This window comes from Astatotilapia calliptera, chromosome 3, assembly GCF_964374335.1.
Source record: "Astatotilapia calliptera chromosome 3, fAstCal68.1, whole genome shotgun sequence".
NCBI classification, from domain to species: Eukaryota; Metazoa; Chordata; class Actinopteri; order Cichliformes; family Cichlidae; genus Astatotilapia; species Astatotilapia calliptera.
Genome location: NC_137424.1, coordinates 22,029,543 through 22,054,047, shown reverse-complemented (window position 1 = coordinate 22,054,047; position 24,505 = coordinate 22,029,543). Strand labels below are relative to the sequence as shown.

The window sequence follows — 24,505 nt, the reverse complement described above, 5'->3', positions numbered from 1 at the left end:
TGTTAGATAAATGCTAAACTGAGCCTTTGGGTTAGGGTATTATGCAAACATGCAGGTATGGTTAAAGGATTGTCTTCGTAACTTCAGGTACTTGCCACCTAATCAGTTGAATCCATAAATTGAGACATTGTGCTGGGGCCAGCAGCTTACGGCCATACCACCCTGAGCACGCCCGACCTCGTCTGATCTCGGAAGCTAAGCAGGGCTGGGCTTGGTTAGTACTTGGATGGGAGACTGCCTGGGAATACCTGGTGCTGTAAGCCTTTCATTTTCATGTTATTGAACCGCTTTTGATCCAGAGAAGGGGTGTATTAAAAGACCAAAAGCAGCTGCCCATTAATGAGGGCACATTAACGACATTGCTTTTGGCTGTTTTCCAATGTCTTGTGCTGCTAGCTGATGCCACCTACACCACACCAGGGCCTGAGTGACCGGCTGGGGCCACTTACACCACATCAGGGCCTGTGGCTGCTGGCTGAGGCCACTTACACCACACCAGGGCCTGTGGCTGCTGGCTGAGGCCACTTACACCACACCAGGGCATTAGTTGCTATTGAGGCCAATTACACCACACCAGGGTCTGTGGCTCTTGCTCAGGCCACTTACACCACACCAGGGCCTGTGGCACTGGCTGAGGCCACTTACACCACACCAGGGCCTGTGGCTGCTGGCTGAGGCCACCTACACCACACCAGGGCCTTAGTTGCTATTGAGGCCAATTACACCACACCAGGGTCTGTGGCTCTTGCTCAGGCCACTTACACCACACCAGGGCCTGTGGCTGCTGGCTGAGGCCACTTACACCACACCAGGGCATTAGTTGCTATTGAGGCCACTTACACCACACCAGGGCCTGTGGCTGCTGGCTGAGGCCACCTACACCACACCAGGGCATTAGTTGCTATTGAGGCCAATTACACCACACCAGGGTCTGTGGCTCTTGCTCAGGCCACTTACACCACACCAGGGCCTGTGGCACTGGCTGAGGCCACTTACACCACACCAGGGCCTGTGGCTCTGGCTGAGGCCACTTACACCACACCAGGGCCTGTGGCTGCTGGCTGAGGCCACTTACACCACACCAGGGCCTGTGGCTGCTGGCTGAGGCCAATTACACCACACCAGGGCCTGTGGCTCTTGCTCAGGCCACTCACATCACACCAGGCCCTGCGCTTCTGGCCGAGGCCATCTTCACCAAACCAGGCCCTGTGCTGCTAGCTGTGGCCATGTACAACACACCAGGCCCTGTGCTGGTTCCTGAGGCCATCTTCAACAATCCAGGGCCTGTGCTGTTAGATAAATGCTAAACTGAGCCTTTGGGTTAGGGTATTATGCAAACATGCAGGTATGGTTAAAGGATTGTCTTCGTAACTTCAGGTACTTGCCACCTAATCAGTTGAATCCATAAATTGAGACATTGTGCTGGGGCCAGCAGCTTACGGCCATACCACCCTGACCACGCCCGACCTCGTCTGATCTCGGAAGCTAAGCAGGGCTGGGCTTGGTTAGTACTTGGATGGGAGACTACCTGGGAATACCTGGTGCTGTAAGCCTTTCATTTTCATGTCATTGAACCGCTTTTGATCCAGAGAAGGGGTGTATTAAAAGACCAAAAGCAGCTGCCCATTAATGAGGGCACATTAACGACATTGCTTTTGGCTGTTTTCCAATGTCTTGTGCTGCTAGCTGATGCCACCTACACCACACCAGGGCCTGAGTGACCGGCTGGGGCCACTTACACCACATCAGGGCCTGTGGCTGCTGGCTGAGGCCACTTACACCACACCAGGGCCTGTGGCTGCTGGCTGAGGCCACTTACACCACACCAGAGCATTAGTTGCTATTGAGGCCAATTACACCACACCAGGGTCTGTGGCTCTTGCTCAGGCCACTTACACCACACCAGGGCCTGTGGCACTGGCTGAGGCCACTTACACCACACCAGGGCCTGTGGCTGCTGGCAGAGGCCACTTACACCACACCAGGGCATTATTTGCTATTGAGGCCACTTACACCACACCAGGGCCTGTGGCTGCTGGCTGAGGCCACCTACACCACACCAGGGCATTAGTTGCTATTGAGGCCAATTACACCACACCAGGGTCTGTGGCTCTTGCTCAGGCCACTTACACCACACCAGGGCCTGTGGCACTGGCTGAGGCCACTTACACCACACCAGGGCCTGTGGCTCTGGCTGAGGCCACTTACACCACACCAGGGCCTGTGGCTGCTGGCTGAGGCCACTTACACCACACCAGGGCCTGTGGCTGCTGGCTGAGGCCACTTACACCACACCAGTACCTGTGGCTTCTGGCTGAGGCCACTTACACCACACCAGGGCCTGTGGCTCTTGCTCAGGCCACTCACATCACACCAGACCCTGCGCTTCTGGCCGAGGCCATCTTCACCAAACCAGGCCCTGTGCTGCTAGCTGTGGCCATGTACAACACACCAGGCCCTGTGCTGGTTCCTGAGGCCATCTTCAACAATCCAGGGCCTGTGCTGTTAGATAAATGCTAAACTGAGCCTTTGGGTTAGGGTATTATGCAAACATGCAGGTATGGTTAAAGGATTGTCTTCGTAACTTCAGGTACTTGCCACCTAATCAGTTGAATCCATAAATTGAGACATTGTGCTGGGGCCAGCAGCTTACGGCCATACCACCCTGAGCACGCCCGACCTCGTCTGATCTCGGAAGCTAAGCAGGGCTGGGCTTGGTTAGTACTTGGATGGGAGACTACCTGGGAATACCTGGTGCTGTAAGCCTTTCATTTTCATGTCATTGAACCGCTTTTGATCCAGAGAAGGGGTGTATTAAAAGACCAAAAGCAGCTGCCCATTAATGAGGGCACATTAACGACATTGCTTTTGGCTGTTTTCCAATGTCTTGTGCTGCTAGCTGATGCCACCTACACCACACCAGGGCCTGAGTGACCGGCTGGGGCCACTTACACCACATCAGGGCCTGTGGCTGCTGGCTGAGGCCACTTACACCACACCAGGGCCTGTGGCTGCTGGCTGAGGCCACTTACACCACACCAGAGCATTAGTTGCTATTGAGGCCAATTACACCACACCAGGGTCTGTGGCTCTTGCTCAGGCCACTTACACCACACCAGGGCCTGTGGCACTGGCTGAGGCCACTTACACCACACCAGGGCCTGTGGCTGCTGGCTGAGGCCACCTACACCACACCAGGGCCTTAGTTGCTATTGAGGCCACTTACACCACACCAGGGCCTGTGGCAGTGGCTGAGGCCACTTACACCACACCAGGGCCTGTGGCTGCTGGCTGAGGCCACTTACACCACACCAGGGCATTAGTTGCTATTGAGGCCACCTACACCACACCAGGGCCTGTGGCAGTGGCTGAGGCCACTTACACCACACCAGGGCCTGTGGCTGCTGGCTGAGGCCACTTACACCACACCAGGGCATTAGTTGCTATTGAGGCCAATTACACCACACCAGGGTCTGTGGCTCTTGCTCAGGCCACTTACACCACACCAGGGCCTGTGGCACTGGCTGAGGCCACTTACACCACACCAGGGCCTGTGGCACTGGCTGAGGCCACTTACACCACACCAGGGCCTGTGGCTGCTGGCTGAGGCCACTTACACCACACCAGGGCCTGTGGCTGCTGGCTGAGGCCACTTACACCACACCAGGGCCTGTGGCTGCTGGCTGAGGCCACTTACACCACACCAGTGCCTGTGGCTTCTGGCTGAGGCCACTTACACCACACCAGGGCCTTAGTTGCTATTGAGGCCAATTACACCACACCAGGGTCTGTGACTCTTGCTCAGGCCACTTACACCACACCAGGGCCTGTGGCACTGGCTGAGGCCACTTACACCACACCAGGGCCTGTGGCTGCTGGCTGAGGCCACTTACACCACACCAGGGCCTGTGGCTGCTGGCTGAGGCCAATTACACCACACCAGGGCCTGTGGCTCTTGCTCAGGCCACTCACATCACACCAGGCCCTGCGCTTCTGGCCGAGGCCATCTTCACCAAACCAGGCCCTGTGCTGCTAGCTGTGGCCATGTACAACACACCAGGCCCTGTGCTGGTTCCTGAGGCCATCTTCAACAATCCAGGGCCTGTGCTGTTAGATAAATGCTAAACTGAGCCTTTGGGTTAGGGTATTATGCAAACATGCAGGTATGGTTAAAGGATTGTCTTCGTAACTTCAGGTACTTGCCACCTAATCAGTTGAATCCATAAATTGAGACATTGTGCTGGGGCCAGCAGCTTACGGCCATACCACCCTGAGCACGCCCGACCTCGTCTGATCTCGGAAGCTAAGCAGGGCTGGGCTTGGTTAGTACTTGAATGGGAGACTGCCTGGGAATACCTGGTGCTGTAAGCCTTTCATTTTCATGTCATTGAACCGCTTTTGATCCAGAGAAGGGGTGTATTAAAAGACCAAAAGCAGCTGCCCATTAATGAGGGCACATTAACGACATTGCTTTTGGCTGTTTTCCAATGTCTTGTGCTGCTAGCTGATGCCACCTACACCACACCAGGGCCTGAGTGACCGGCTGGGGCCACTTACACCACATCAGGGCCTGTGGCTGCTGGCTGAGGCCACTTACACCACACCAGGGCCTGTGGCTGCTGGCTGAGGCCACTTACACCACACCAGGGCATTAGTTGCTATTGAGGCCAATTACACCACACCAGGGTCTGTGGCTCTTGCTCAGGCCACTTACACCACACCAGGGCCTCTGGCACTGGCTGAGGCCACTTACACCACACCAGGGCCTGTGGCTGCTGGCTGAGGCCACCTACACCACACCAGGGCATTAGTTGCTATTGAGGCCAATTACACCACACCAGGGTCTGTGGCTCTTGCTCAGGCCACTTACACCACACCAGGGCCTCTGGCACTGGCTGAGGCCACTTACACCACACCAGGGCCTTGTGCTGCTGGCTGAGGCCACTTACACCACACCAGTGCCTGTGGCTGCTGGCTGAGGCCACTTACACCACACCAGGGCATTAGTTGCTATTGAGGCCCCTTACACCACACCAGGGCCTGTGGCACTGGCTGAGGCCACTTACACCACACCAGGGCCTGTGGCTGCTGGCTGAGGCCACCTACACCACACCAGGGCATTAGTTGCTATTGAGGCCAATTACACCACACCAGGGTCTGTGGCTCTTGCTCAGGCCACTTACACCACACCAGGGCCTGTGGCACTGGCTGAGGCCACTTACACTACACCAGGGCCTGTGGCTCTGGCTGAGGCCACTTACACCACACCAGGGCCTGTGGCTGCTGGCTGAGGCCACTTACACCACACCAGGGCCTGTGGCTGCTGGCTGAGGCCACCCACACCACACCAGGGCCTGTGGCTGCTGGCTGAGGCCACTTACACCACACCAGGGCCTGTGGCTGCTGGCTGAGGCCACTTACACCACACCAGGGCCTGTGGCTGCTGGCTGAGGCCACTTACACCACACCAGTGCCTGTGGCTTCTGGCTGAGGCCACTTACACCACACCAGGGCCTGTGGCTCTTGCTCAGGCCACTCACATCACACCAGGCCCTGCGCTTCTGGCCGAGGCCATCTTCACCCAACCAGGCCCTGTGCTGCTAGCTGTGGCCATGTACAACACACCAGGCCCTGTGCTGGTTCCTGAGGCCATCTTCAACAATCCAGGGCCTGTGCTGTTGGATAAATGCTAAACTGAGCCTTTGGGTTAGGGTATTATGCAAACATGCAGGTATGGTTATAGGATTGTCTTCGTAACTTGTGCTGTAAGCCTTTCATTTTCATGTCATTGAACCGCTTTTGATCCAGAGAAGGGGTGTATTAAAAGACCTCAAGCAGCTGCCCATTAATGAGGGCACATTAACGACATTGCTTTTGGCTGTTTTCCAATGTCTTGTGCTGCTAGCTGATGCCACCTACACCACACCAGGGCCTGAGTGACCGGCTGGGGCCACTTACACCACATCAGGGCCTGTGGCTGCTGGCTGAGGCCACTTACACCACACCAGGGCCTGTGGCTGCTGGCTGAGGCCACTTACACCACACCAGAGCCTTAGTTGCTATTGAGGCCAATTACACCACACCAGGGTCTGTGGCTCTTGCTCAGGCCACTTACACCACACCAGGGCCTTAGTTGCTATTGAGGCCAATTACACCACACCAGGGCCTGTGGCTGCTGGCTGAGGCCACTTACACCACACCAGGGCCTGTGGCTGCTGGCTGAGGCCACTTACACCACACAAGGGCCTGTGGCTGCTGGCTGAGGCCACCTACACCACACCAGGGCCTTAGTTGCTATTGAGGCCAATTACACCACACCAGGGTCTGTGACTCTTGCTCAGGCCACTTACACCACACCAGGGCCTGTTGCACTGGCTGAGGCCACTTACACCACACCAGGGCCTGTGGCTGCTGGCTGAGGCCACTTACACCACACCAGGGCCTGTGGCTGCTGGCTGAGGACACTTACACCACACCAGGGCCTGTGGCTGCTGGCTGAGGGCACTTACACCACACCAGTGCCTGTGGCTTCTGGCTGAGGCCACTTACACCACACCAGGGCCTGTGGCTCTTGCTCAGGCCACTCACATCACATCAGGCCCTGCGCTTCTGGCCGAGGCCATCTTCACCAAACCAGGCCCTGTGCTGCTAGCTGTGGCCATGTACAACACACCAGGCCCTGTGCTGGTTCCTGAGGCCTTCTTCAACAATCCAGGGCCTGTGCTGTTAGATAAATGCTAAACTGAGCCTTTGGGTTAGGGTATTATGCAAACATGCAGGTATGGTTAAAGGATTGTCTTCGTAACTTCAGGTACTTGCCACCTAATCAGTTGAATCCATAAATTGAGACATTGTGCTGGGGCCAGCAGCTTACGGCCATACCACCCTGAGCACGCCCGACCTCGTCTGATCTCGGAAGCTAAGCAGGGCTGGGCTTGGTTAGTACTTGGATGGGAGACTACCTGGGAATACCTGGTGCTGTAAGCCTTTCATTTTCATGTCATTGAACCGCTTTTGATCCAGAGAAGGGGTGTATTAAAAGACCAAAAGCAGCTGCCCATTAATGAGGGCACATTAACGACATTGCTTTTGGCTGTTTTCCAATGTCTTGTGCTGCTAGCTGATGCCACCTACACCACACCAGGGCCTGAGTGACCGGCTGGGGCCACTTACACCACATCAGGGCCTGTGGCTGCTGGCTGAGGCCACTTACACCACACCAGGGCCTGTGGCTGCTGGCTGAGGCCACTTACACCACACCAGGGCATTAGTTGCTATTGAGGCCAATTACACCACACCAGGGTCTGTGGCTCTTGCTCAGGCCACTTACACCACACCAGGGCCTGTGGCACTGGCTGAGGCCACTTACACCACACCAGGGCCTGTGGCTGCTGGCTGAGGCCACCTACACCACACCAGGGCCTTAGTTGCTATTGAGGCCAATTACACCACACCAGGGTCTGTGGCTCTTGCTCAGGCCACTTACACCACACCAGGGCCTGTGGCTGCTGGCTGAGGCCACTTACACCACACCAGGGCATTAGTTGCTATTGAGGCCACTTACACCACACCAGGGCCTGTGGCTGCTGGCTGAGGCCACCTACACCACACCAGGGCATTAGTTGCTATTGAGGCCAATTACACCACACCAGGGTCTGTGGCTCTTGCTCAGGCCACTTACACCACACCAGGGCCTGTGGCACTGGCTGAGGCCACTTACACCACACCAGGGCCTGTGGCTCTGGCTGAGGCCACTTACACCACACCAGGGCCTGTGGCTGCTGGCTGAGGCCACTTACACCACACCAGGGCCTGTGGCTGCTGGCTGAGGGCACTTACACCACACCAGGGCCTGTGGCTGCTGGCTGAGGCCACTTACACCACACCAGGGCCTGTGGCTCTTGCTCAGGCCACTTACACCACACCAGGGCCTGTGGCTGCTGGCTGAGGGCACTTACACCACACCAGTGCCTGTGGCTGCTGGCTGAGGGCACTTACACCACACCAGTGCCTGTGGCTGCTGGCTGAGGCCACTTACACCACACCAGGGCATTAGTTGCTATTGAGGCCACTTACACCACACCAGGGCCTGTTGCTGCTGGCTGAGGCCACATACACAACACCAGGGCCTTAGTTGCTATTGAGGCCAATTACACCACACCAGGGCCTGTGGCACTGGCTGAGGCCACTTACACCACACCAGGGCCTGTGGCTGCTGGCTGAGGCCACTTACACCACACCAGGGCCTGTGGCTCTTGCTCAGGCCACTCATATCACACCAGACCCTGTGCTTCTGGCCGAGGCCATCTTCACCAAACCTGGCCCTGTGCTGCTTGCTGTGGCCATGTACAACACACCAGGCCCTGTGCTGGTTCCTGAGGCCATCTTCAACAATCCAGGGCCTGTGCTGTTAGATAAATGCCAAACTGAGCCTTTGGGTTAGGGTATTATGCAAACATGCAGGTATGGTTATAGGATTGTCTTCGTAACTTCAGGTACTTGCCACCTAATCAGTTGAATCCATAAATTGAGACATTGTGCTGGGGCCAGCAGCTTACGGCCATACCACCCTGAGCACGCCCGACCTCGTCTGATCTCGGAAGCTAAGAAGGGCTGGGCTTGGTTAGTACTTGGATGGGAGACTGCCTGGGAATACCTGGTGCTGTAAGCCTTTCATTTTCATGTCATTGAACTGCTTTTGATCCAGAGAAGGGGTGTATTAAAAGACCAAAAGCAGCTGCCCATTAATGAGGGCACATTAACGACACTGCTTTTGGCTGTTTTCCAATGTCTTGTGCTGCTAGCTGATGCCACCTACACCACACCAGGGCCTGAGTGACCGGCTGGGGCCACTTACACCACATCAGGGCCTGTGGCTCTGGCTGAGGCCACTTACACCACACCAGGGCCTGTGGCTCTGGCTGAGGCCACTTACACCACATCAGGGCCTGTGGCTGCTGGATGAGGCGACTTACACCACACCAAGGGCCTGTGGCTGCTGGCTGAGGCCACCCACACCACACCAGGGCCTGTGGCTGCTGGCTGAGGCCACTTACACCACACCAGGGCCTGTGGCTCTTGCTCAGGCCACTCATATCACACCAGACCCTGTGGCTCTGGCTGAGGCCACTTACACCACACCAGGGCCTGTGGCTCTGGCTGAGGCCACTTACACCACATCAGGGCCTGTGGCTGCTGGATGAGGCGACTTACACCACACCAAGGGCCTGTGGCTGCTGGCTGAGGCCACCCACACCACACCAGGGCCTGTGGCTGCTGGCTGAGGCCACTTACACCACACCAAGGGCCTGTGGCTGCTGGCTGAGGCCACATACACAACACCACGGCCTTATTTGCTTCTGAGGCCACTTACACCACACCAGGGCCTGTGGCTGCTGGCTGAGGCCACATACACCACACCAGGGCCTTAGTTGCTATTGAGGCCAATTACACCACACCAGGGCCTGTTGCTCTTGCTCAGGCCACTTACACCACACCAGGGCCTGTGGCTCTTGCTCAGGCCACTTACTCCACACCAGGGCCTGTGGCTCTTGCTCAGGCCACTCATATCACACCAGGCCCTGTGCTTCTGGCCGAGGCCATCTTCACCAAACCAGGCCCTGTGCTGCTAGCTGTGGCCATGTACAACACACCAGGCCCTGTTCTGGTTCCTGAGGCCATCTTCAACAATCCAGGGCCTGTGCTGTTGGATAAATGCTAAACTGAGCCTTTGGGTTAGGGTATTATGCAAACATGCAGGTATGGTTATAGGATTGTCTTCGTAACTTCAGGTACTTGCCACCTAATCAGTTGAATCCATAAATTGAGACATTGTGCTGGGGCCAGCAGCTTACGGCCATACCACCCTGAGCACGCCCGACCTCGTCTGATCTCGGAAGCTAAGCAGGGCTGGGCTTGGTTAGTACTTGGATGGGAGACTTCCTTGGAATACCTGGTGCTGTAAGCCTTTCATTTTCATGTCATTGAACCGCTTTTGATCCAGAGAAGGGGTGTATTAAAAGACCAAAAGCAGCTGCCCATTAATGAGGGCACATTAACGACATTGCTTTTGGCTGTTTTCCAATGTCTTGTGCTGCTAGCTGATGCCACTTACACCACACCAGGGCCTGAGTGACCGGCTGGGGCCACTTACACCACATCAGGGCCTGTGGTTGCTGGCTGAGGCCACTTACACCACACCAGGGCCTGTGGCTGCTGGCTGAGGCCACCTACACCACACCAGGGCCTTACTTGCTATTGAGGCCAATTACACCACACCAGGGTCTGTGGCTCTTGCTCAGGCCACTTACACCACACCAGGGCCTGTGGCTGCTGGATGAGGCGACTTACACCACACCAAGGCCTGTGGCTGCTGGATGAGGCCACTTACACCACACCAGGGCCTTAGTTGCTATTGAGGCCACTTACACCACACCAGGGCCTGTGGCTCTGGCTGAGGCCACTTACACCACACCACGGCCTTATTTGCTTCTGAGGCCACTTACACCACACCAGGGCCTGTGGCTCTGGCTGAGGCCACTTACACCACACCAGGGCCTGTGGCTCTTGCTCAGGCCACTTACTCCACACCAGGGCCTGTGGCTCTTGCTCAGGCCACTCATATCACACCAGGCCCTGTGCTTCTGGCCGAGGCCATCTTCACCAAACCAGGCCCTGTGCTGCTAGCTGTGACCATGTACAACACACCAGGCCCTGTTCTGGTTCCTGAGGCCATCTTCAACAATCCAGGGCCTGTGCTGTTGGATAAATGCTAAACTGAGCCTTTGGGTTAGGGTATTATGCAAACATGCAGGTATGGTTATAGGATTGTCTTCGTAACTCCAGGTACTTGCCACCTAATCACTTGAATCCATAAATTGAGACATTGTGCTGTGGCCAGCAGCTTAGGGCCATACCACCCTGAGCATGCCCGACCACGTCTGATCTCGGAAGCTAAGCAGGGCTGTGCTTGGTTAGTACTTGGATGGGAGACTTCCTTGGAATACCTGGTGCTGTAAGCCTTTCTTTTTCATGTCTTTGAACCGCTTTTGATCCAGAGAAGGGGTGTATTAAAAGACCAAAAGCAGCTGCCCATTAATGAGGGCACATTAACGACATTGCTTTTGGCTGTTTTCCAATGTCTTGTGCTGCTAGCTGATGCCACCTACACCACACCAGGGCCTGAGTGACCGGCTGGGGCCACTTACACCACATCAGGGCCTGTGGCTGCTGGCTGAGGCCACTTACACCACACCAGGGCCTGTGGCTGCTGGCTGAGGCCACTTACACCAGACCAGGGCATTAGTTGCTATTGAGGCCAATTACACCACACCAGGGTCTGTGGCTCTTGCTGAGGCCACTTACACCACACCAGGGCCTGTGGCACTGGCTGAGGCCACTTGCACCACACCAGGGCCTGTGGCTGCTGGCTGAGGCCACTTACACCACACCAGGGCCTGTGGCTGCTGGCTGAGGCCACTTACACCACACCAGGGCCTGTGGCTGCTGGCTGAGGGCACTTACACCACACCAGTGCCTGTGGCTTCTGGCTGAGGCCACTTACACCACACCAGGGCCTTAGTTGCTATTGAGGCCACTTACACCACACCAGGGCCTGTGGCTCTGGCTGAGGCCACTTACACCACACCACGGCCTTATTTGCTTCTGAGGCCACTTACACCACACCAGGGCCTGTGGCTCTGGCTGAGGCCACTTACACCACACCAGGGCCTTAGTTGCTATTGAGGCCAATTACACCACACCAGGGCCTTATTTGCTTCTGAGGCCACTTACACAACACCAGGGCCTGTGGCTCTTGCTCAGGCCACTTACACCACACCAGGGCCTGTGGCTCTTGCTCAGGCCACTTACTCCACACCAGGGCCTGTGGCTCTTGCTCAGGCCACTTACACCACACCAGGGCCTGTGGCTGCTGGCTGAGGCCACTTACACCACATCAGGGCCTGTGGCTCTGGCTGAGGCCACTTACACCACACCAAGGCCTGTGGCTGCTGGCTGAGGCCACCTACACCACACCAGGGCCTTAGTTGCTATTGAGGCCAATTACACCACACCAGGGTCTGTGGCTCTTGCTCAGGCCACTTACACCACACAAGGGCCTGTGGCTGCTGGCTGAGGCCACTTACACCAAACCAGGGCATTAGTTGCTATTGAGGCCACTTACACCACACCAGGGCCTGTGGCTGCTGGCTGAGGCCACCTACACCACACCAGGGCATTAGTTGCTATTGAGGCCACTTACACCACACCAGGGTCTGTGGCTCTTGCTCAGGCCACTTACACCACACCAGGGCCTGTGGCACTGGCTGAGGCCACTTACACCACACCAGGGCCTGTGGCTCTGGCTGAGGCCACTTACACCACACCAGGGCCTGTGGCTGCTGGCTGAGGCCACTTACACCACACCAGGGCCTGTGGCTGCTGGCTGAGGCCACTTACACCACACCAGGGCCTGTGGCTGCTGGCTGAGGCCACTTACACCACACCAGTGCCTGTTTCTTCTGGCTGAGGCCACTTACACCACACCAGGGCCTGTGGCTCTTGCTCAGGCCACTCACATCACACCAGGCCCTGCGCTTCTGGCCGAGGCCATCTTCACCAAACCAGGCCCTGTGCTGCTAGCTGTGGCCATGTACAACACACCAGGCCCTGTGCTGGTTCCTGAGGCCATCTTCAACAATCCAGGGCCTGTGCTGTTGGATAAATGCTAAACTGAGCCTTTGGGTTAGGGTATTATGCAAACATGCAGGTATGGTTAAAGGATTGTCTTCGTAACTTCAGGTACTTGCCACCTAATCAGTTGAATCCATAAATTGAGACATTGTGCTGGGGCCAGCAGCTTACGGCCATACCACCCTGAGCACGCCCGACCTCGTCTGATCTCGGAAGCTAAGCAGGGCTGGTCTTGGTTAGTACTTGGATGGGAGACTACCTGGGAATACCTGGTGCTGTAAGCCTTTCATTTTCATGCCATTGAACCGCTTTTGATCCAGAGAAGGGGTGTATTAAAAGACCAAAAGCAGTTGCCCATTAATGAGGGCACATTAACGACATTGCTTTTGGCTGTTTTCCAATGTCTTGTGCTGCTAGCTGATGCCACCTACACCACACCAGGGCCTGAGTGACCGGCTGGGGCCACTTACACCACATCAGGGCCTGTGGCTGCTGGCTGAGGCCACTTACACCACACCAGGGCCTGTGGCTGCTGGCTGAGGCCACTTACACCACACCAGGGCCTGTGGCTGCTGGCTGAGGCCACCTACACCACACCAGGGCCTTAGTTGCTATTGAGGCCAATTACACCACACCAGGGTCTGTGGCTCTTGCTCAGGCCACTTACACCACACCAGGGCCTGTGGCTGCTGGCTGAGGCCACTTACACCACACCAGGGCATTAGTTGCTATTGAGGCCACTTACACCACACCAGGGCCTGTGGCTGCTGGCTGAGGCCACTTACACCACACCAGGGCCTGTGGCTGCTGGCTGAGGCCACCTACACCACACCAGGGCCTTAGTTGCTATTGAGGCCAATTACACCACACCAGGGTCTGTGGCTCTTGCTCAGGCCACTTACACCACACCAGGGGCTGTGGCACTGGCTGAGGCCACTTACACCACACCAGGGCCTGTGGCTCTGGCTGAGGCCACTTACACCACACCAGGGCCTGTGGCTGCTGGCTGAGGCCACTTACACCACACCAGGGCCTGTGGCACTGGCTGAGGCCACTTACACCACACCAGGGCCTGTGTCTGCTGGCTGAGGCCACTTACACCACACCAGGGCCTGTGGCTGCTGGATGAGGCGACTTACACCACACCAAGGCCTGTGGCTGCTGGCTGAGGCCACTTACACCACACCAGTGCTTGTGGCTGCTGGCTGAGGCCACTTACACCACACCAGGGCCTGTGGCTGCTGGCTGAGGCCACTTACACCACACCAGGGCATTAGTTGCTATTGAGGCCACTTACACCACACCAGGGTCTGTGGCTCTTGCTCAGGCCACTTACACCACACCAGGGCCTGTGGCTGCTGGCTGAGGCCACCTACACCACACCAGGGCCTGTGGCTGCTGGCTGAGGCCACCTACACCACACCAGGGCCTGTGGCTGCTGGCTGAGGCCACTTACACCACACCAGGGCCTGTGGCTGCTGGCTGAGGCCACTTACACCACACCAGGGCCTGTGGCTGCTGGCTGAGGCCACTTACACCACACCAGGGCATTAGTTGCTATTGAGGCCAATTACACCACACCAGGGTCTGTGGCTCTTGCTCAGGCCACTTACACCACACCAGGGCCTGTGGCTGCTGGCTGAGGCCACTTACACCACACCAGGGCCTGTGGCTGCTGGCTGAGGCCACCTACACCACACCAGGGCCTGTGGCTGCTGGCTGAGGCCACTTACACCACACCAGGGCCTGTGGCTGCTGGCTGAGGCCACTTACACCACACCAGTGCCTGTGGCTGCTGGCTGAGGCCACTTACACCACACCAGGGCATTAGTTGCTATTGAGGCCCCTTACACCACACCAGGGCCTGTGGCACTGGCTGAGGCCACTTACACCACACCAGGGCCTGTGGCTGCTGGCTGAGGCCACCTACATCACACCAGGGCCTTAGTTGCTATTGAGGCCAATTACACCACACCAGGGTCTGTGGCTCTTGCTCAGGCCACTTACACCACACCAGGGGCTGTGGCACTGGCTGAGGCCACTTACACTACACCAGGGCCTGTGGCTCTGGCTGAGGCCACTTACACCACACCAGGGCCTGTGGCTGCTGGCTGAGGCCACTTACACCACACCAGGGCCTGTGGCACTGGCTGAGGCCACTTACACCACACCAGGGCCTGTGGCTGCTGGCTGAGGCCACTTACACCACACCAGGGCCTGTGGCTGCTGGATGAGGCGACTTACACCACACCAAGGCCTGTGGCTGCTGGCTGAGGCCACTTACACCACACCAGGGCCTTAGTTGCTATTGAGGCCACTTACACCACACCAGGGCCTGTGGCTGCTGGCTGTGGCCATGTACACCACACCAGGGCCTGTGGCTGCTGGCTGAGGCCACATACACCACACCAGGGCCTTAGTTGCTATTGAGGCCAATTACACCACACCAGGGCCCGTGGCTGCTGGCTGAGGCCACTTACACCACACCAGGGCCTGTGGCTGCTGGCTGAGGCCACTTACACCACACCAGGGCCTGTGGCTGCTGGCTGAGGGCACTTACACCACACCAGGGCCTGTGGCTCTTGCTCAGGCCACTCATATCACACCAGACCCTGTGCTTCTGGCCGAGGCCATCTTCACCCAACCAGGCCCTGTGCTGCTAGCTGTGGCCATGTACAACACACCAGGCCCTGTGCTGGTTCCAGAAGCCATCTTCAACAATCCAGGGCCTGTGCTGTTGGATAAATGCCAAACTGAGCCTTTGGGTTAGGGTATTATGCAAACATGCAGTTATGGTTATAGGATTGTCTTCGTAACTTCAGGTATTTGCCACCTAATCACTTGAATCCATAAATTGAGACATTGTGCTGGGGCCAGCAGCTTACGGCCATGCCACCCTGAGCACGCCCGACCTCGTCTGATCTCGGAAGCTAAGCAGGGCTGGGCTTGGTTAGTACTTGGATGGGAGACTACCTGGGAATACCTGGTGCTGTAAACCTTTCTTTTTCATGTCATTGAACCGCTTTTGATCCAGAGAAGGGGTGTATTAAAAGACCAAAAGCAGCTGCCCATTAATGAGGGCACATTAACGACACTGCTTTTGGCTGTTTTCCAATGTCTTGTGCTGCTAGCTGATGCCACCTACACCACACCAGGGCCTGAGTGACCGGCTGGGGCCACTTACACCACATCAGGGCCTGTGGCTGCTGGCTGAGGCCACTTACACCACACCAGGGCCTGTGGCTGCTGGCTGAGGCCACTTACACCACACCAGGGCCTGTGGCTGCTGGCTGAGGCCACCTACACCACACCAGGGCCTTAGTTGCTATTGAGGCCAATTACACCACACCAGGGTCTGTGGCTCTTGCTCAGGCCACTTACACCACACCAGGGCCTGTGGCTGCTGGCTGAGGCCACTTACACCACACCAGGGCATTAGTTGCTATTGAGGCCACTTACACCACACCAGGGCCTGTGGCTGCTGGCTGAGGCCACCTACACCACACCAGGGCATTAGTTGCTATTGAGGCCAATTACACCACACCAGGGTCTGTGGCTCTTGCTCAGGCCACTTACACCACACCAGGGCCTGTGGCACTGGCTGAGGCCACTTACACCACACCAGGACCTGTGGCTCTGGCTGAGGCCACTTACACCACACCAGGGCCTGTGGCTGCTGGCTGAGGCCACTTACACCACACCAGGGCCTGTGGCTTCTGGCTGAGGCCACTTACACCACACCAGGGCCTGTGGCTCTTGCTCAGGCCACTTACACCACACCAGGGCCTGTGGCTGCTGGCTGAGGCCACTTACACCACACCAGGGCCTGTGGCTGCTGGCTGAGGCCACTTACACCACACCAGGGCCTGTGGCTCTGGCTGAGGCCACTTACACCACACCAGGGCCTTAGTTGCTATTGAGGCTACTTACACCACACCAGGGCCTGTGGCTGCTGGCTGAGGCCACATACACCACACCACGGCCTTATTTGCTTCTGAGGCCACTTACACCACACCAGGGCCTGTGGCTGCTGGCTGAGGCCACATACACCACACCAGGGCCTGTTGCTCTTGCTCAGGCCACTTACACCACACCAGGGCCTGTGGCTCTTGCTCAGGCCACTTACTCCACACCAGGGCCTGTGGCTCTTGCTCAGGCCACTCATATCACACCAGGCCCTGTGCTTCTGGCCGAGGCCATCTTCACCAAACCAGGCCCTGTGCTGCTAGCTGTGGCCATGTACAACACACCAGGCCCTGTTCTGGTTCCTGAGGCCATCTTCAACAATCCAGGGCCTGTGCTGTTGGATAAATGCTAAACTGAGCCTTTGGGTTAGGGTATTATGCAAACATGCAGGTATGGTTATAGGATTGTCTTCGTAACTTCAGGTACTTGCCACCTAATCACTTGAATCCATAAATTGAGACATTGTGCTGTGGCCAGCAGCTTACGGCCATACCACCCTGAGCACGCCCGACCTCGTCTGATCTCGGAAGCTAAGCAGGGCTGTGCTTGGTTAGTACTTGGATGGGAGACTTCCTTGGAATACCTGGTGCTGTAAGCCTTTCATTTTCATGTCATTGAACCGCTTTTGATCCAGAGAAGGGGTGTATTAAAAGACCAAAAGCAGCTGCCCATGAATGAGGGCACATTAACGACATTGCTTTTGGCTGTTTTCCAATGTCTTGTGCTGCTAGCTGATGCCACTTACACCACACCAGGGCCTGAGTGACCGGCTGGGGCCACTTACACCACATCAGGGCCTGTGGTTGCTGGCTGAGGCCACTTACACCACACCAGGGCCTGTGGCTGCTGGCTGAGGCCACCTACACCACACCAGGGCATTAGTTGCTATTGAGGCCAATTACACCACACCAGGGTCTGTGGCTCTTGCTCAGGCCACTTACACCACACCAGGGCCTGTGGCTGCTGGCTGAGGCCACTTACACCACACCAGGGCATTAGTTGCTATTGAGGCCACTTACACCACACCACGGCCTGTGGCTGCTGGCTGAGGCCACCTACACCACACCAGGGCATTAGTTGCTATTGAGGCCAATTACACCACACCAGGGTCTGTGGCTCTTGCTCAGGCCACTTACACCACACCAGGGCCTGTGGCACTGGCTGAGGCCACTTACACCACACCAGGACCTGTGGCTCTGGCTGAGGCCACTTACACCACACCAGGGCCTTAGTTGCTATTGAGGCCACTTACACCACACCAGGGCCTGTGGCTCTGGCTGAGGCCACTTACACCACACCACGGCCTTATTTGCTTCTGAGGCCACTTACACCACACCAGGGCCTGTGGCTCTGGCTGAGGCCACTTACACCACACCAGGGCCTTAGTTGCTATTGAGGCCAATTACACCACACCAGGGCCTTATTTGCTTCTGAGGCCACTTACACCACACCAGGGCCTGTGGCTCTTGCTCAGGCCACTTACACCACACCAGGGCCTGTGGCTCTTGCTCAGGCCACTTACTCCACACCAGGGCCTGTGGCTCTTGCTCAGGCCACTTACACCACACCAGGGCCTGTGGCTGCTGGCTGAGGCCACTTACACCACATCAGGGCCTGTGGCTCTGGCTGAGGCCACTTACACCACACCAAGGCCTGTGGCTGCTGGCTGAGGCCACCTACACCACACCAGGGCCTTAGTTGCTATTGAGACCAATTACACCACACCAGGGTCTGTGGCTCTTGCTCAGGCCACTTACACCACACAAGGGCCTGTGGCTGCTGGCTGAGGCCACTTACACCACACAAGGGCCTGTGGCTGCTGGCTGAGACCACTTACACCACACCAGGGCCTGTGGCTCTTGCTCAGGCCACTTACACCACACCAGGGCCTGTGGCTCTTGCTCAGGCCACTCATATCACACCAGGCCCTGTGCTTCTGGCCGAGGCCATCTTCACCAAACCAGGCCCTGTGCTTCTTGCTGTGGCCATGTACAACACACCAGGCCCTGTGCTGGTTCCTGAGGCCATCTTCAACAATCCAGGGCCTGTGCTGTTAGATAAATGCTAAACTGAGCCTTTGGGTTAGGGTATTATGCAAACATGCAGGTATGGTTAAAGGATTGTCTTCGTAACTTCAGGTACTTGCCACCTAATCAGTTGAATCCATAAATTGAGACATTGTGCTGGGGCCAGCAGCTTACGGCCATACCACCCTGAGCACGCCCGACCTCGTCTGATCTCGGAAGCTAAGCAGGGCTGGGCTTGGTTAGTACTTGGATGGGAGACTGCCTGGGAATACCTGGTGCTGTAAGCCTTTCATTTACATGTCATTGAACCGCTTTTGATCCAGAGAAGGGGTGTATTAAAAGACCAAAAGCAGCTGCCCATTAATGAGGGCACATTAACGACATTGCTTTTGGCTGTTTTCCAATGTCTTGTGCTGCTAGCTGATGCCACCTACACCACACCAGGGCCTGAGTGACCGGCTGGGGCCACTTACACCACATCAGGGCCTGTGGCTGCTGGCTGAGGCCACTTACACCACACCAGGGCCTGTGGCTGCTGGCTGAGGCCACCTACACCAAACCAGGGCATTAGTTGCTATTGAGGCCACTTACACCACACCAGGGCCTGTGGCTGCTGGCTGAGGCCACCTACACCATACCAGGGCCTTACTTGCTATTGAGGCCAATTACACCACACCAGGGTCTGTGGCTCTTGCTCAGGCCACTTACACCACACCAGGGCCTGTGGCACTGGCTGAGGCCACTTACACCACACCAGGGCCTGTGGCTCTGGCTGAGGCCACTTACACCACACCAGGGCCTGTGGCTGCTGGCTGAGGCCACTTACACCACACCAGGGCCTGTGGCAGCTGGCTGAGGCCACTTACACCACACCAGGGCCTGTGGCTGCTGGCTGAGGCCACTTACACCACACCAGTGCCTGTTTCTTCTGGCTGAGGCCACTTACACCACACCAGGGCCTGTGGCTCTTGCTCAGGCCACTCACATCACACCAGGCCCTGCGCTTCTGGCCGAGGCCATCTTCACCAAACCAGGCCCTGTGCTGCTAGCTGTGGCCATGTACAACACACCAGGCCCTGTGCTGGTTCCTGAGGCCATCTTCAACAATCCAGGGCCTGTGCTGTTGGATAAATGCTAAACTGAGCCTTTGGGTTAGGGTATTATGCAAACATGCAGGTATGGTTAAAGGATTGTCTTCGTAACTTCAGGTACTTGCCACCTAATCAGTTGAATCCATAAATTGAGACATTGTGCTGGGGCCAGCAGCTTACGGCCATACCACCCTGAGCACGCCCGACCTCGTCTGATCTCGGAGGCTAAGCAGGGCTGGTCTTGGTTAGTACTTGGATGGGAGACTGCCTGGGAATACCTGGTGCTGTAAGCCTTTCATTTTCATGCCATTGAACCGCTTTTGATCCAGAGAAGGGGTGTATTAAAAGACCAAAAGCAGTTGCCCATTAATGAGGGCACATTAACGACATTGCTTTTGGCTGTTTTCCAATGTCTTGTGCTGCTAGCTGATGCCACCTACACCACACCAGGGCCTGAGTGACCGGCTGGGGCCACTTACACCACATCAGGGCCTGTGGCTGCTGGCTGAGGCCACTTACACCACACCAGGGCCTGTGGCTGCTGGCTGAGGCCACTTACACCACACCAGGGCCTGTGGCTGCTGGCTGAGGCCACCTACACCACACCAGGGCCTTAGTTGCTATTGAGGCCAATTACACCACACCAGGGTCTGTGGCTCTTGCTCAGGCCACTTACACCACACCAGGGCCTGTGGCTGCTGGCTGAGGCCACTTACACCACACCAGGGCATTAGTTGCTATTGAGGCCACTTACACCACACCAGGGCCTGTGGCTGCTGGCTGAGGCCACTTACACCACACCAGGGCCTGTGGCTGCTGGCTGAGGCCACCTACACCACACCAGGGCCTTAGTTGCTATTGAGGCCAATTACACCACACCAGGGTCTGTGGCTCTTGCTCAGGCCACTTACACCACACCAGGGGCTGTGGCACTGGCTGAGGCCACTTACACCACACCAGGGCCTGTGGCTGCTGGCTGAGGCCACTTACACCACACCAGGGCCTGTGGCACTGGCTGAGGCCACTTACACCACACCAGGGCCTGTGGCTGCTGGCTGAGGCCACTTACACCACACCAGGGCCTGTGGCTGCTGGATGAGGCGACTTACACCACACCAAGGCCTGTGGCTGCTGGCTGAGGCCACTTACACCACACCAGTGCTTGTGGCTGCTGGCTGAGGCCACTTACACCACACCAGGGCCTGTGGCTGCTGGCTGAGGCCACTTACACCACACCAGGGCATTAGTTGCTATTGAGGCCAATTACACCACACCAGGGTCTGTGGCTCTTGCTCAGGCCACTTACACCACACCAGGGCCTGTGGCTGCTGGCTGAGGCCACCTACACCACACCAGGGCCTGTGGCTGCTGGCTGAGGCCACCTACACCACACCAGGGCCTGTGGCTGCTGGCTGAGGCCACTTACACCACACCAGGGCCTGTGGCTGCTGGCTGAGGCCACTTACACCACACCAGGGCCTGTGGCTGCTGGCTGAGGCCACTTACACCACACCAGGGCATTAGTTGCTATTGAGGCCAATTACACCACACCAGGGTCTGTGGCTCTTGCTCAGGCCACTTACACCACACCAGGGCCTGTGGCTGCTGGCTGAGGCCACTTACACCACACCAGGGCCTGTGGCTGCTGGCTGAGGCCACCTACACCACACCAGGGCCTGTGGCTGCTGGCTGAGGCCACTTACACCACACCAGGGCCTGTGGCTGCTGGCTGAGGCCACTTACACCACACCAGTGCCTGTGGCTGCTGGCTGAGGCCACTTACACCACACCAGGGCATTAGTTGCTATTGAGGCCCCTTACACCACACCAGGGCCTGTGGCACTGGCTGAGGCCACTTACACCACACCAGGGCCTGTGGCTGCTGGCTGAGGCCACCTACATCACACCAGGGCCTTAGTTGCTATTGAGGCCAATTACACCACACCAGGGTCTGTGGCTCTTGCTCAGGCCACTTACACCACACCAGGGGCTGTGGCACTGGCTGAGGCCACTTACACTACACCAGGGCCTGTGGCTCTGGCTGAGGCCACTTACACCACACCAGGGCCTGTGGCTGCTGGCTGAGGCCACTTACACCACACCAGGGCCTGTGGCTGCTGGCTGAGGCCACTTACACCACACCAGGGCCTGTGGCTGCTGGATGAGGCGACTTACACCACACCAAGGCCTGTGGCTGCTGGCTGAGGCCACTTACACCACACCAGGGCCTTAGTTGCTATTGAGGCCACTTACACCACACCAGGGCCTGTGGCTGCTGGCTGTGGCCATGTACACCACACCAGGGCCTGTGGCTGCTGGCTGAGGCCACATACACCACACCAGGGCCTTAGTTGCTATTGAGGCCAATTACACCACACCAGGGCCCGTGGCTGCTGGCTGAGGCCACTTACACCACACCAGGGCCTGTGGCTGCTGGCTGAGGCCACTTACACCACACCAGGGCCTGTGGCTGCTGGCTGAGGGCACTTACACCACACCAGGGCCTGTGGCTCTTGCTCAGGCCACTCATATCACACCAGACCCTGTGCTTCTGGCCGAGGCCATCTTCACCCAACCAGGCCCTGTGCTGCTAGCTGTGGCCATGTACAACACACCAGGCCCTGTGCTGGTTCCAGAAGCCATCTTCAACAATCCAGGGCCTGTGCTGTTGGATAAATGCCAAACTGAGCCTTTGGGTTAGGGTATTATGCAAACATGCAGTTATGGTTATAGGATTGTCTTCGTAACTTCAGTTATTTGCCACCTAATCACTTGAATCCATAAATTGAGACATTGTGCTGGGGCCAGCAGCTTACGGCCATACCACCCTGAGCACGCCCGACCTCGTCTGATCTCGGAAGCTAAGCAGGGCTGGGCTTGGTTAGTACTTGGATGGGAGACTACCTGGGAATACCTGGTGCTGTAAACCTTTCTTTTTCATGTCATTGAACCGCTTTTGATCCAGAGAAGGGGTGTATTAAAAGACCAAAAGCAGCTGCCCATTAATGAGGGCACATTAACGACATTGCTTTTGGCTGTTTTCCAATGTCTTGTGCTGCTAGCTGATGCCACCTACACCACACCAGGGCCTGAGTGACCGGCTGGGGCCACTTACACCACATCAGGGCCTGTGGCTACTGGCTGAGGCCACTTACACCACACCAGGGCCTGTGGCTGCTGGCTGAGGCCACTTACACCACACCAGGGCATTAGTTGCTATTGAGGCCAATTACACCACACCAGGGTCTGTGGCTCTTGCTCAGGCCACTTACACCACACCAGGGCCTGTGGCACTGGCTGAGGCCACTTACACCACACCAGGGCCTGTGGCTGCTGGCTGAGGCCACCTACACCACACCAGGGCATTAGTTGCTATTGAGGCCAATTACACCACACCAGGGTCTGTGACTCTTGCTCAGGCCACTTACACCACACCAGGGCCTGTGGCACTGGCTGAGGCCACTTACACCACACCAGGGCCTGTGGCTGCTGGCTGAGGCCACTTACACCACACCAGGGCCTGTGGCTGCTGGCTGAGGTCACTTACACCACACCAGGGCCTGTGGCTGCTGGCTGAGGGCACTTACACCACACCAGTGCCTGTGGCTTCTGGCTGAGGCCACTTACACCACACCAGGGCCTGTGGCTCTTGCTCAGGCCACTTACACCACACCAGGGCCTGTGGCTGCTGGCTGAGGCCACTTACACCACACCAGGGCCTGTGGCTGCTGGCTGAGGCCACTTACACCACACCAGGGCCTGTGGCTGCTGGCTGAGGGCACTTACACCACACCAGGGCCTGTGGCTGCTGGCTGAGGCCACTTACACCACACCAGGGCATTAGTTGCTATTGAGGCCACTTACACCACACCAGGGCCTGTGGCTGCTGGCTGAGGTCACTTACACCACACCAGGGCCTGTGGCTGCTGGCTGAGGGCACTTACACCACACCAGTGCCTGTGGCTTCTGGCTGAGGCCACTTACACCACACCAGGGCCTGTGGCTGCTGGCTCAGGCCACTTACACCACACCAGGGCCTGTGGCTGCTGGCTGAGGCCACTTACACCACACCAGGGCCTGTGGCTGCTGGCTGAGGCCACTTACACCACACCAGTGCCTGTGGCTGCTGGCTGAGGCCACTTACACCACACCAGGGCATTAGTTGCTATTGAGGCCACTTACACCACACCAGGGCCTGTGGCACTGGCTGAGGCCACTTACACCACACCAGGGCCTGTGGCTGCTGGCTGAGGCCACTTACACCACACCAGGGCCTTAGTTGCTATTGAGGCCAATTACACCACACCAGGGTCTGTGGCTCTTGCTCAGGCCACTTACACCACACCAGGGGCTGTGGCACTGGCTGAGGCCACTTACACTACACCAGGGCCTGTGGCTCTGGCTGAGGCCACTTACACCACACCAGGGCCTGTGGCTGCTCGCTGAGGCCACTTACACCACACCAGGGCCTTTGGCACTGGCTCAGGCCACTTACACCACACCAGGGCCTGTGGCTGCTGGCTGAGGCCACTTACACCACACCAGGGCCTTTGGCACTGGCTCAGGCCACTTACACCACACCAAGGCCTGTGGCTGCTGGATGAGGCGACTTACACCACACCAAGGCCTGTGGCTGCTGGCTGAGGCCACTTACACCACACCAGGGCCTTAGTTGCTATTGAGGCCACTTACACCACACCAGGGCCTGTGGCTGCTGGCTGTGGCCAT

The 24,505-nt window shown here is 57.4% G+C and overlaps 13 non-coding genes and 1 pseudogene across 13 annotated transcripts; all 14 read left to right on the top strand.

Annotated features, from left to right (window-relative positions):
- The first annotated feature begins 144 nt into the window (after nucleotides 1–144).
- Nucleotides 145–263, top strand: LOC145426320 (5S ribosomal RNA). Its single transcript, XR_013907030.1, has one exon. It is a non-coding gene; the product is annotated as a 5S ribosomal RNA (ribosomal RNA).
- A 1,171-nt stretch (nucleotides 264–1,434) lies between these two features.
- On the top strand, nucleotides 1,435–1,553 carry LOC145426934 (5S ribosomal RNA). The gene has a single exon (XR_013907655.1). It is a non-coding gene; the product is annotated as a 5S ribosomal RNA (ribosomal RNA).
- Nucleotides 1,554–2,647: 1,094 nt separating this feature from the next.
- On the top strand, nucleotides 2,648–2,766 carry LOC145427111 (5S ribosomal RNA). The gene has a single exon (XR_013907835.1). It is a non-coding gene; the product is annotated as a 5S ribosomal RNA (ribosomal RNA).
- Nucleotides 2,767–4,252: 1,486 nt separating this feature from the next.
- Nucleotides 4,253–4,371, top strand: LOC145426630 (5S ribosomal RNA). Its single transcript, XR_013907340.1, has one exon. It is a non-coding gene; the product is annotated as a 5S ribosomal RNA (ribosomal RNA).
- Nucleotides 4,372–6,868: 2,497 nt separating this feature from the next.
- Nucleotides 6,869–6,987, top strand: LOC145427100 (5S ribosomal RNA). Its single transcript, XR_013907824.1, has one exon. It is a non-coding gene; the product is annotated as a 5S ribosomal RNA (ribosomal RNA).
- Nucleotides 6,988–8,552: 1,565 nt separating this feature from the next.
- Nucleotides 8,553–8,671, top strand: LOC145427016 (5S ribosomal RNA). The gene has a single exon (XR_013907740.1). It is a non-coding gene; the product is annotated as a 5S ribosomal RNA (ribosomal RNA).
- A 1,177-nt stretch (nucleotides 8,672–9,848) lies between these two features.
- LOC145426721 (5S ribosomal RNA) lies at nucleotides 9,849–9,967 on the top strand. The gene has a single exon (XR_013907436.1). It is a non-coding gene; the product is annotated as a 5S ribosomal RNA (ribosomal RNA).
- A 935-nt stretch (nucleotides 9,968–10,902) lies between these two features.
- LOC145427401 (5S ribosomal RNA) lies at nucleotides 10,903–11,021 on the top strand (annotated as a pseudogene).
- Nucleotides 11,022–12,858: 1,837 nt separating this feature from the next.
- LOC145426973 (5S ribosomal RNA) lies at nucleotides 12,859–12,977 on the top strand. The gene has a single exon (XR_013907696.1). It is a non-coding gene; the product is annotated as a 5S ribosomal RNA (ribosomal RNA).
- A 2,595-nt stretch (nucleotides 12,978–15,572) lies between these two features.
- On the top strand, nucleotides 15,573–15,691 carry LOC145427155 (5S ribosomal RNA). The gene has a single exon (XR_013907880.1). It is a non-coding gene; the product is annotated as a 5S ribosomal RNA (ribosomal RNA).
- Nucleotides 15,692–17,138: 1,447 nt separating this feature from the next.
- On the top strand, nucleotides 17,139–17,257 carry LOC145427249 (5S ribosomal RNA). Its single transcript, XR_013907981.1, has one exon. It is a non-coding gene; the product is annotated as a 5S ribosomal RNA (ribosomal RNA).
- A 1,597-nt stretch (nucleotides 17,258–18,854) lies between these two features.
- On the top strand, nucleotides 18,855–18,973 carry LOC145426319 (5S ribosomal RNA). The gene has a single exon (XR_013907029.1). It is a non-coding gene; the product is annotated as a 5S ribosomal RNA (ribosomal RNA).
- Nucleotides 18,974–19,951: 978 nt separating this feature from the next.
- On the top strand, nucleotides 19,952–20,070 carry LOC145427246 (5S ribosomal RNA). The gene has a single exon (XR_013907978.1). It is a non-coding gene; the product is annotated as a 5S ribosomal RNA (ribosomal RNA).
- A 2,517-nt stretch (nucleotides 20,071–22,587) lies between these two features.
- Nucleotides 22,588–22,706, top strand: LOC145426847 (5S ribosomal RNA). Its single transcript, XR_013907567.1, has one exon. It is a non-coding gene; the product is annotated as a 5S ribosomal RNA (ribosomal RNA).
- Nucleotides 22,707–24,505: the final 1,799 nt, after the last annotated feature.